The sequence below is a fragment of the Meles meles genome, chromosome 4 (assembly GCF_922984935.1).
Source record: "Meles meles chromosome 4, mMelMel3.1 paternal haplotype, whole genome shotgun sequence".
Taxonomy (NCBI): domain Eukaryota; kingdom Metazoa; phylum Chordata; class Mammalia; order Carnivora; family Mustelidae; genus Meles; species Meles meles.
The window spans coordinates 83,358,523-83,370,145 of NC_060069.1; positions in this window are offsets into that span (position 1 = coordinate 83,358,523).

Sequence of the window (11,623 nt, forward strand, 5' to 3'; positions counted from 1 at the left end):
TACAGGTTGCGGTGAAATACCTCATGGATCTTCCCATAGTTTGAAAAAAATATATTTACCGAAGATTTATAGTTTACTTATTGCTTTGTAAGCTTCATGTGAAAAGTTTCTGACATTCAGCTCTAAGTAAGGCACACAAGGAGAAAGAGAAGTCTGCAGAGGAAAATTCATAAGGAAAAAGATAAAATCCTTACATTCATATTGTGTGTATCGGTTTTCTCGGTTGTAATGAGGAAAAAAATACAAATCTATCTCCTCTGTGTTTTTGAGAGAGAAATTGCTGATGATTTGACAATGCTACAGCTGCTATTACCAGCCAGTCAGACTCAGTTATTGGCTGCTCATTCACGGTTTGCTATTAGATGAGTTGAAATTGACCCTGGGGATGGAAAGTGCTTCTTACAGTTAGGTCATGGGGTTGTAGAAAAGAGCAGGAAGCTATCATAAAACTCCCCATCTCGTGGCTCATCCAAGTACCCTTAGAACTTAAGGCAGGGGGTTCTCTTTCATTTTTCTTCTTTGTGTTTGAACTTTTTCGGCAGAAAAGAAAAAGTAGATTTAAATGCCTAGGTGATGAAAAGCTTAAAACCAAGGTTATATTAAGAAGGTTCACATAGCATCATGGCCCCATACTATTTTAGATGAAAATCAAAGAAATGATTGAAAAACTTACCCTTGACAAAAAATGATACCACGTAGAGTCTTTTTTCAAGTCCCCAGTCATAACCATTATCAGCCCTTCAGGTCAATTTGTCTGAAGAAATTCTATTTTGAGAGCATGGAAATAAAAATAATATGAATGTTTAAACTTTATTCAAATAGCTTGCAAATTATGGATGGTATTTGGTTCAGCACCAGAATACCAAGCGTTTTTCTAAGATATTTATACCAAGGGGTTTTCTTTTGTTGGGATTTCTTGCAAACATATAATTTAAGGTTGACGTAATTGGTATTGACTTTCTCTATTCTATTCAGGCTGGGCCTCGGATAACTATATCATGCAATCTATAGAATACAGACACTTTCCCTTCTACTATAATGGAAGTTTTCAGAGTTCCAGAATTGACTCTAAAGTTAGATATTTTCAAGAAAACAGGAGCATCTAATGTTTCAATTTTGTAAAGCTTTATAAAATGGAATGTCCTTGCTTATAAATGAGAAAGCAATGCAAAGATGAAAGAAAAAGCATACTGATCCCTGCCAAGGCATTGCAGGTTATTTTGCTGATAAAAAAAAAAATAGTATTGGGGCGCCTGGGTGGCTCAGTGGGTTAAAGCCTCTGCCTTCGGCTCAGGTCATGATCTCAGGGTCCTGGGATCAGGCCCCACATTGGGCTTTCTGCTCCACATGGAGCCTGCTTCCTCCTCACTCTCTGACTGCCTCTCTGCCTAGTTGTGATTTCTCTCTGTCAAATAAATAAAATATAAAAAAAAAAATAGTATAAAGCTGAGTCACTTTACCTGGGAGCTTCTATGACAGACTCTGCCTGCTGCATCACTCGGTACTCTGTGTACTGTGATGGGGCTTATCTTTGACCCCAGAGGTCTGTGTCAGCCTTAAGCCTACATGATTCCACATTACTGCCACTCATGATCACCATTTAATTGGTACTCTTCTCTTATTTTGTGTTCTCTCGCATATTCTCAACCCCATGATACTCTGGCTTAATCCACCGTCTCACTACTCTCCTCTCTACCAAACTTTCAGTTTTAGTTTCTAGAACCTCTGTTCCACACTCAACAAAGTAATCTAATTACTAAATCTTTTTCACTCAATATAGATTTCATTTTTGTTTCCCTAGCTACACCCTCTCCTTCCTCGTGAATACAAATGCCCCTGGGGGACTCTAGGTAGAAGTGTTCATTCTCTCAACACACCCTTTGGGGTACGTTGAATGATGCTCTCCTCCTCCATGCTGTACTTCCAGCCTTGAAGATGGAGGAAAGGAACATGAGTCAAGAAACACAGGTGATCTCTATGAATTAAAAAAACAAGGGAACAGAGTCTTCCCTAGATTTTGGACAGGATTACTGCTCTGCCAGCATCTCAATTTTAACCTGGTGAAACTGATTTCAAACTTCTGACTTCAACAACTATAAGATAGTATGTTGGTATTGGAGTAAATCACTTTATTTCTATAGTTTTTATTAGAGCATCAATAGGAAACTAAGGAATTGTATTCATCAATTTTTGTGGCAAAACAGCTCCCACCCTTTGAGGTTTATGACATCTGTTTTTAAATCCTTAAACTCCCAATTTCTTGTCACAGTCATGGAAGATGTTGACACCTGACTTTTATCTATATCTTGCTCTCCATCACCCCAAAAGTCCATCAGCTTTGTTCTGCTCTGGATTTTTGTCTCCAAGAACTGCTATTTCACTTCTCTCTTACCTTACTTCATCATTTATCCTGGAACCCATGACTAATCACTTAAACCTCTCTTAATTCCCTTGAATCCTCATCTTTCTGCTACCTCTGTGAGTCCTCAGCCTAGATTTAATTTCACTGTATGCTTCTTATATCTGAACTGTTGAAATTTGCTAGAACAAAATTCTTCAAATACATAGATTGCTTAATGCTTATTCCTGGTCTCCATAGTTTACCAAGTTAACTATGTTAACTGGTTGTGACTTATCTTATATGGTCCCAAACAGTTCTGTCTTTCATTACCAGTAAGAATTGCGCTAAGTTTTCACAAGTCTTCTGAAACCTCTACAAAAATGTTACCCTTCTCATTTGTGGCAAATAATCTTAACATATCTTATGGAATTATCTTCTCTCAGGGATGTCTGAGTATGTAGGGCCCAGGGAAAGTCAGTTTTTGCAGGCTCTGTATTGGTAGAAATGATTTGATTTTTAAAAAATGTATCTTAAAAAATTAATAGAGGCATGTGATATTTGGTAATTATTGATGAAGACTTAGAATAATGGTTAGAGAGGAGGCATCTGTGTATTTGCTTAGTGTCCAGTCAGTGCATGAGAAGATTCTTCATAGTATCTGGTACCATTTCTTTCTGTTCAGGTCCAGGAACTACGGCTAAATATTCTTTATCATCAGATGAACCATTTCTGAGTAATTTCATGTTTCCTTATTAGTAAAAGATACAGTACTGTCATTACTCACAAAATTATATTAAAACAATAGATATTTCATTGCCTCTTCAGTTCTCAGATATCATTTATTTAATTCTGGTTATTAATAACTCATGATGCTAAATCATCCTAGCATCACCCATGAATACTAGCTTCCCATGACTCTGTCTTGAAGGTTGTTGCTGTGCTTTGTTGATGATGACTGGAAATCCAGATTTTACTGTAGTTATCTGATTATGTTAAGGTTACTGTTCAGAATCTTATAAATACAGAGTAAGATATGTTCCAAGTATGTCTTTTTCTGAACTTCTCAGGTTATATTTATGGCATTTCAAAGGTGTGATTTATTTGAATGTTGATACGCCCCTGTCTTCCATATATCAACACAGGGAAGAAGGATAAGAAATGACCCTTGGGTAAAGCAGAGAAATCATTTCACATGGGGACTATCACTCCCTTGTCCAGTACAACTCCAGTCACCATGTCACTGAGAAGCATTGATGAGATAGACCCTTCGTTATTATGAGTAGTGGTCATGAAACCTTTAGAGGAGAGAGGTGCAGCATCTCCCAAGTACTGCTGGAAACATGGCACAGATCCTATGGAGAGGGTAGGATGATTTCTTCTGAGTGCTATTGGTGGAAGACACATAAGGTAAATGATCTCTGCTGCCAACCCCACAGCCTTTGGTTACATTTACAACCAAAGCAAAATATGAATGGGTCTGTGGTTCAAGCTCAAGTTTGGATGGGAGACCATCCTCATCATTAGCCTAGGGCCCTGAACTTGTCCTGTGTCTAATGTGAGTATCACTAAGAATCACCATGCTGTTGTCATTCTGGCAGCCCATTCTCACTCTGTCCCATGAAAACCAAAACAAAATAGATTATACCAGCCAACAAGTGCAATCCATTTCACCTTGCCACCCTCCTGGAACTGGGACTAATGACAGGGCAATCCCAGAGGCTTGAGTTCCAAACCTCTTCTGGGCATTTGGTGGATCTCGTGCAAGGAGCAGAGTGTCAGAGAGCATATTTCTCCCATAAGGGGAGAAATCTCCCATAAGGATCCACATCTTCTCAGATGTCACTGCTGTCCCCATCCCAGGCATCCCAGGGGACTTGGGGACAATTTTGAGGAAGGTGCTTCTGTTGACCAGGAATAGTATGGAACTTGGTCCAGATCTGCCTGCTGATAGCGTTGCTGTCCTTGGCCAATTCCAAGTATTAGAGAGCAATTTGGAACATTTGTGGAAGACACGCCAGAACCTGGATCTGCAGAGACCCAGAGTAGTACTTCCACTTGGAAGTATGGAAGCATGATACTTCCTCCAGTGCCCATGTCCTCCTTTCAAAATCAGTTATATGTATTTCCGTGCTCACCACTACCCCGTGAACATCAGGTGGTGAGGTATCCTTCTTCTGCCTGAAGGTCAACTGCTCCATCTGTGTTCTATTATTTTCTCTCATCTCCTTGGAAACCTCACTCCAGTGAGGTTTCTGCTATGTTTCAACGTCTCCCTTTCTCTTTCCATTTTGCCTTTCCCTCATAGCCAGAAGTCTTTTATGGATTATTTTCTTTCCTATTTCTTTCTCTCTCTTCACACAGTCTTCATGAAGGAAAAGTCTATACTCGTGTTTCCCCCTATGCTTTCTGTTTTCCCTCAAGTTGCTGCTGTTTGGGTTTCCTCTACCCTAAGTGCCCTGACAAGTAATTAGTGACTGAAGCATTACTGAACCCAGTTATTTTATTTTATTTTTATTATTATTATTATTTTTTTAATTAATTTATTTATTTTTATTTGCTTATTTACAGCATAACAGTGTTCATTGTTCTGGCATCACACCCAGTGCTCCATGCAGTACGTGCCCTCCCTATTACCCACCACCTGGTTCCTCAACCTCCCACCACACCCCACCCCCTCCCGCCGCCCCTTCATAACCCTCTGGTTGTTTTTCAGAGTCCACAGTCTCTCATGGTTCATCTCCCCTTCCCGTTTCCCTCAACTCCCTCTCCTCTCCATCTCCCCATGTCCTCCATGTTATTTGTTATGCTCCACAAATAAGTGAGACCATATGATACTTGACTCTCTCTGCTTGACTTATTTCGCTCAGCATAATTTCTTCCAGTCCTGTCCATGTTGCTACAAAAGTTGGGTATTCGTCCTTTCTGATGGAGGCATAATACTCCATTGTGTATATGGACCACATCTTCCTTATCCATTCATCCGTTGAAGGGCATCTTGGTTCTTTCCACTGTTTGGCGACCGTAGCCATTGCTGCAATAAACATTGGGGTACAAATGGCCCTTCTTTTCACTACATCTGTATCTTTGGGGTAAATACCCAGCAGTGCAATTGCAGGGTCATAGGGAAGCTCTATTTTTAATTTCTTCAGGAATCTCCACACTGTTCTCCAAAGTGGCTGCACTAACTTGCATTCCCACCAACAGTGTAAGAGGGTTCCCCTTTCTCCACATCCTCTCCAGCACACGTTGTTTCCTGTCTTGCTAATTTTGGCCATTCTAACTGGTGTTAGGTGGTATCTCAATGTTGTTTTAATTTGAATCTCCCTGATGGCTAGTGATGATGAACATTTTTTCATGTGTCTGATAGCCATTTGTATGTCTTCGTTGGAGAAGTGTCTATTCATATCTTCTGCCCATTTTTTGATATGATTATCTGTTTTGTGTGTGTTGAGTTTGAGAAGTTCTTTGTAGATCCTGGATATCAACCTTTTGTCTGTACTGTCATTTGCAAATATCTTCTCCCATTCCGTGTGAACCCAGTTATTTTAGATACTGTACTTCTCTGTTGCAATTTAAACTGTTGGGAGCCCTTTCCTTGAGACTCACTTATTCTCTAATCTTTGTCATACTTCTCTGACTATTCTTTTTTGGTTTCTCCATGGAATTATTTTGTTAATTCTTTGAGCCTCTGTATTTGCTGCATTTGCTCCTTGTATTAGTTTTCTACTCTTTCCTAATAAATGACCACAGACTTAGTTTATCTCAACTCCCATTTATTATCTCACAGTTTTGTGGGTCAGGAGTCCATCCATGGGGTAGCTAGGTCCTCTCTTAGGTTCTTACGAGCTGAAATGAAGGAATTGGTAGGATTGTGCTCTTTTTTGGAGGCTCTGGGGAAGAATCTGCACCCAAGCTCATTCAGTTTGTGGTAGAGGCCCTCCATTTCCTTGCTGGCTTTCAGCATGGGTCACTTCCAGCTTCCAGGGGCCACCCACCCACGTTCCTTGTCGTGTGCCCCTTCTATTGCAAGCTGGCAACAAAGAACTTCCTTTCTATTGAATCCCCCTCAAACTTTATAAATATCTTTCACCAAGAAGAGGCAACCAACATGATCTTAAGGTTATGTTCTGCTAGGATAGATTTACCTGTTTTAAAGTCAGCTGACTTTTTATACCATTTTACATTTAACATGTTTCCGAATGAATGCATTCTTTGATGTTTCTCCTTTATCATCCATTCCTCCTGCTGTATTCCCTGTCTCATTTAAGTTATCAAATCACTAATGCCAGGAATCTTAGTATTATGCTTATTTTTTGCTTCCTTTTATCACACATATTTATACATATACATTACACGTACATTAAGGTATATATGACTTTCACAGCATTTCTTCAATATTTATAAGCCTCTTTTTCCCATGTTTACAACCATTGTTCCAGTTCAGGCTCTCATTTGTCTTGAATATTATAATACATTTTCATTGAGGTGTAACATATATCCAGAAAAGTACACATATCATAAGTATATGGCACAATTAATTTTACAGTCACTGTACTCATGTAACCAGCAGTTGTGGGTAGGCAGCTATGCAGTGGACATAGGAGAGACTGGGTCTCAAAGGCTTCTCTGGGATGCCTCCTAGTATTTCCATCTCCATCAGAAAACTTAAAGGATAATTACAACAACCAAAGAAATGCAGGATCATGGAGGATTTAGTTACTTAGATCCCTCAGGAATAAAGTTTTAGGTCAACCTAAAAAGGTGTAAACATTTACCACTTAAACTTTGGTTCTGTATGTGTGTGTGTGTGTGTGTGTGTGTGTGTGTGTGTGTGTGTTAACTATTTTCTGTTTTTTTCTTCTCTCGCTCTCTTACCTCTTGCTAGTTTATATAAGATTGTTACTGGTGATTAACTTTAAAATTTAGTTGTTTGGTAACAGAACATCCAGAGAGAACACTCACTACTAAATTTGAGGAGCAATTAACACTCAGAGATAGATATTGTGACTATCTCAGGGCAGTGGGTACAATGACTATTGGGACCTGTTGTGTCTTCACTTTTGGGAGAGGGTAGCAGGTCTTTGTATGTGGGGTAGTTATATCTTGCTAGGTGAAATGAAGTTGTTCTGTTAGTGAACAGATGTTTTAGAAAAAATGTAAAAAGGTGTGTAAAGGGATACTGAGTAGTCAAAGGTGAAGAACATGCTGATTATGCTGTTGTATCCCACTGACTCATCTTTCTATACTTAGTCTTGTGATGCTGGAGACGGGACCCTGCAAACCACATTTCCTTTGCTCAGTGGCTCCTCACCAGACTCTGCAAGTAGGGAACATGAGGGAGATTGAAAGGTTGGATGAAGGGTGCCTGGGTGGCTCAGTCGTTAAGAGTCTACCTTTGGCTCAGGTCATGATCCCAGAGTCCTGGGATTGAGCCCTGCCCTGAGCTCCCTGCAGAAGCCTGCTTCTCCCTCTCCCTCTGTTGCTCCCCTGCTTGTGTTCCTTCTCCTGCTGTGTCTCTCTCTGTCAAATAAATAAATAAAATCTTAAGAAAGAAAGAGAGGAAGAAAGAAAGAAAGGTTGGTTGGAGGAGGGGACCTCCTTCCTCTGTTTGCTTCTTGCTCCTGTCAGTATTGGTTCAACAGTGGTCCCTTAGTCTGGCTGTAATACTTCCATTTTGTAGTTTTGTCCATACTTTCTAAAAACAGACCCATATTCTCCTCTCATTCATCACATGCATATTCCCTTAGCCAAGTGACACTCTTCCCTCTATGTGAGCGCTGTAAGTTCTTTTATCTCAAACATGTAAGCTTTAAGTTGCAAAAATTTTAACATCTTCCCTGTCGCCTCTCTGATTTTTGGATGAAAACTTACAGAAGTTACTGCATCTGTAATGTCTCCTTCCTGTTTTTTTGTTTCCTTCCTTCCTTCTTTCCATCCTTCCTTCCCCTTTTACTGTTTGTCAAATTCTTTTTTTCCTTTTCAAATTACTTTCATGTTAAGTATAATTTGCATGCAATGAAATTCATGCATTTTTATTGTGCAGGTGAGCTATGGTTCACTATTTAATTAGTGCACTAGTGCAAGCAAGTTATAAAATATTTCTAACACCCCAAAAAGTTCTCTTTTGCCCTGCCAGTGAATTGCCATTCACTCCAAGCCCTAGGCAACCTTTGATTTTTTTCACCACTGTATATTCATTTTTTCTCTTCATGTAATTAAACTTCATGTAATTAAAATCATATAGTGTACACTTTTTTTTGTCTGGATTCTTTTACTCATAGTAATGTTTTGGGAATTTATCCATGTTTTGCACTGATTAGTAATTGATTCCTTTTTATGGTTGAGTGGTCTTCTAGTGAATGAATATGCCAAAGTGTGTTGCTTATTCATTCACCTGTTGATAGACAGTTTGGTGCTATTATGAATAAAATTGCTATAAGCATTCATATTCAAATATTTTTGTATGTATGTATATATTTTGTATATATTTCTTACAGCTTGTGGCTTGCCTTTTAATATTTGAAATTGTATCTTTCTAGGAGCAGACTTTAAAATTTGGATGACATCCAGTTTATCAGATTTTCTTTTTTTTCTTTTATAGTTAGTGCTTTTTATATTCTAAGAAATCTTTGTCTAATTAAAGTAGTGAAGACTTTATTCTACCTTTTCTTCAGAAGCTTTTAGCTTTAGAGATACCATCCATTTTTTTTTTTTCCCTGTGTGGTACAAGTGAAGGGTTGAGTTCATTTTTTAATGAATATTCAGTTGTCCCTGTACCAGGATGTTGTTCTTTCCCATTAATTTACCGTGGTACCTTTGTTAAAAATTAATTGATTATATATGTGTGAGCCTATTTCTGGACTGTGTGTTACTTTTTATTGATCTATATATCTATTTTAACACCAACACCATACTGTCTTGGTTACTATTGCTTTATAGTAAACCTTTAAATCATGTAGTATCAGTCCTTCAAATTTTTTTTTCAAAATTGTTTTGATTATTCTAGATTCTTTGCAATACTACATAAATTTCAGATATAATATGCACATTTTTACAAGAAAAAAACCTGTGGGGAGTTTGTTTGAGGTTCATTGAATCTATAAACTAACTGGGGGAAAAACTGACATCTTAACAATAGTGAGTCTTCCAATTCATGGAGGTGATATATTTATTTAGGTCTGCTTGAATTTTTCTCAGCCTTGTTTAGTAGTTTGCAAAATGTACAGATTTTGCACATATTTTGTTAAATATTTCTAACTATTTGATGTTTTTGATCCTGCATCATGCAAATTATCAAACCTACTTATTAATTCTAGTAGCTCTCTGTCCCCCAGATTCCTTGGGATTTTCTACTTACAAGATCAAGTTGGCTGCAGTTACAAATTGTTTTATTTTATATGTTCCAGTGTTCCAGTCTTCATTGCTTTTTCTTGCCTTGCCTGGATAAAACCTCAAGTGCAGTGTTAAATAGAAGTGATTATAGCAGACATCCTTGCCTATTTCCCAATATTAGAGGTAAGGTTTTCATACTTTAGTCTTTAAACATGATGTTAACCATAGGTTTTGTTGTTGTTGTTTGTTAATATAGGTGCTATATTAGTTTCCTTCCCCAAATACCACAAGTTGGCCATTTTCTCTTTATATGTGTCTTCACTTGGACTTTTTGACATGGTTGTCTTACATGGCCATCAGTCATTATATTTAGGGTCTACCCCAATCCAATATGACCTTATTTTAGCTTAATTATACTCTATTTCCAAATAAGGTCACATTCACAGGTAACAGGGATAAGGACTTCAGCATATCTTTTTGGAGTCACAATCCACCCCCAACAAGTGTCCTTTACTGGGTTGAAAGTTCTCTGATATTCCTAGTTTGCTGAGTGTTTGTATTATAAATGGGTATTGAATTTTGTCAAATGCTTTATCTGAATTTATTAAGATGATCATATCAATTTTCTTTTATTTTAAAAACAGTAAAATGCATTTATTAACATTTTACAGTGTATTATGGAAATTTTTAAACATTCAGCAAAACTGAAGTAATTTTATAGTAAATATTGGTATACCCACAATTGGTATACCCACTCTTCTTCCATTAGTGTTTTACTAAATGTGTTTTATCACTTATACATTTCATTACCTATACTTCTACCTTTCACTAATCCATCTTTTATTGATGCAGTCTAAAATAAATTACAGATACCTGTACACTTTTTACTAAATACTCCACCATGCATGCAATTACTAAAGTTCAATCCTTATGTAATCTTTTTACTTTTGAGAGTGAACGTACATAAAACAGAATCAGTTTCAAGCAGATTGTAGATGCCTAGGTGAAAGCTTAATATAGTGTTTCTATTAAGTAATATAAGATAATATCTTCATGATATTGTGGTACAGAATTATTTCTTTAACAGGATACAGAATGTCCTAATTATAATTGAAAAACATTTTGTTAATTAGTAGAGATTCTTTCTATTCATTAAAAGATGCTATTTAAGGAAAAAAGGCATAAACAGTAGAGTGAAAGGAAGTATTTGCAATGTACTCCATAAAGAACATGTCTTATGATAATATAAGCATTCTTGACAGACAATCCAGTATAAAACAACAAATCAACAACAACAGAAGTCTGAAACAGGCTCTCCACAAAATATCATACCCAATGACAAATAAGAATATTAAAACATGTCCAATGTCATTAATAATTAAAAGTATAAAGGGAAAATCCTAAAATCTATCAGAAAAATAAAATAAAAAATAATGACTACATTAAATGTTGGTAAAGATGGAGAACAATGAGAATTTTAATATACTGCTCAGCAGAGTATGAATTTTTATAACCACTTTGAAAAACTCTCATTATCCAGTAACATTGAACATATGCATACCTTATGACAAAGAAGTTTTACTAGTAGGTGCATATCCAATAGAAATATGTGCAAATATTCACCAAAAGTTATGTAAAAAAATTCATATCATCATTATTTGTAATAGCCCCAAATTTGAAAAACCCAAATATTCATCAATAATGGGTTAAATAAATTGCATATTTTCATACAATAGGATACTAAACATCAATGAAAGTGGAGTAATAATAGCTACAGAAAACAGCACAGATGAGTATCACAAACACAATACTTAGTGAAAGGAGACTTACACAGAAGAATACATACTATATGCTTTCATAGAAGGTTCAAAAATAGAGGTAATCAATGGTGTTTGAGATATAGGGGAGAGAAGAATTGGAAGGGGACACAAGAGAGGCTTCTGGGGCAGG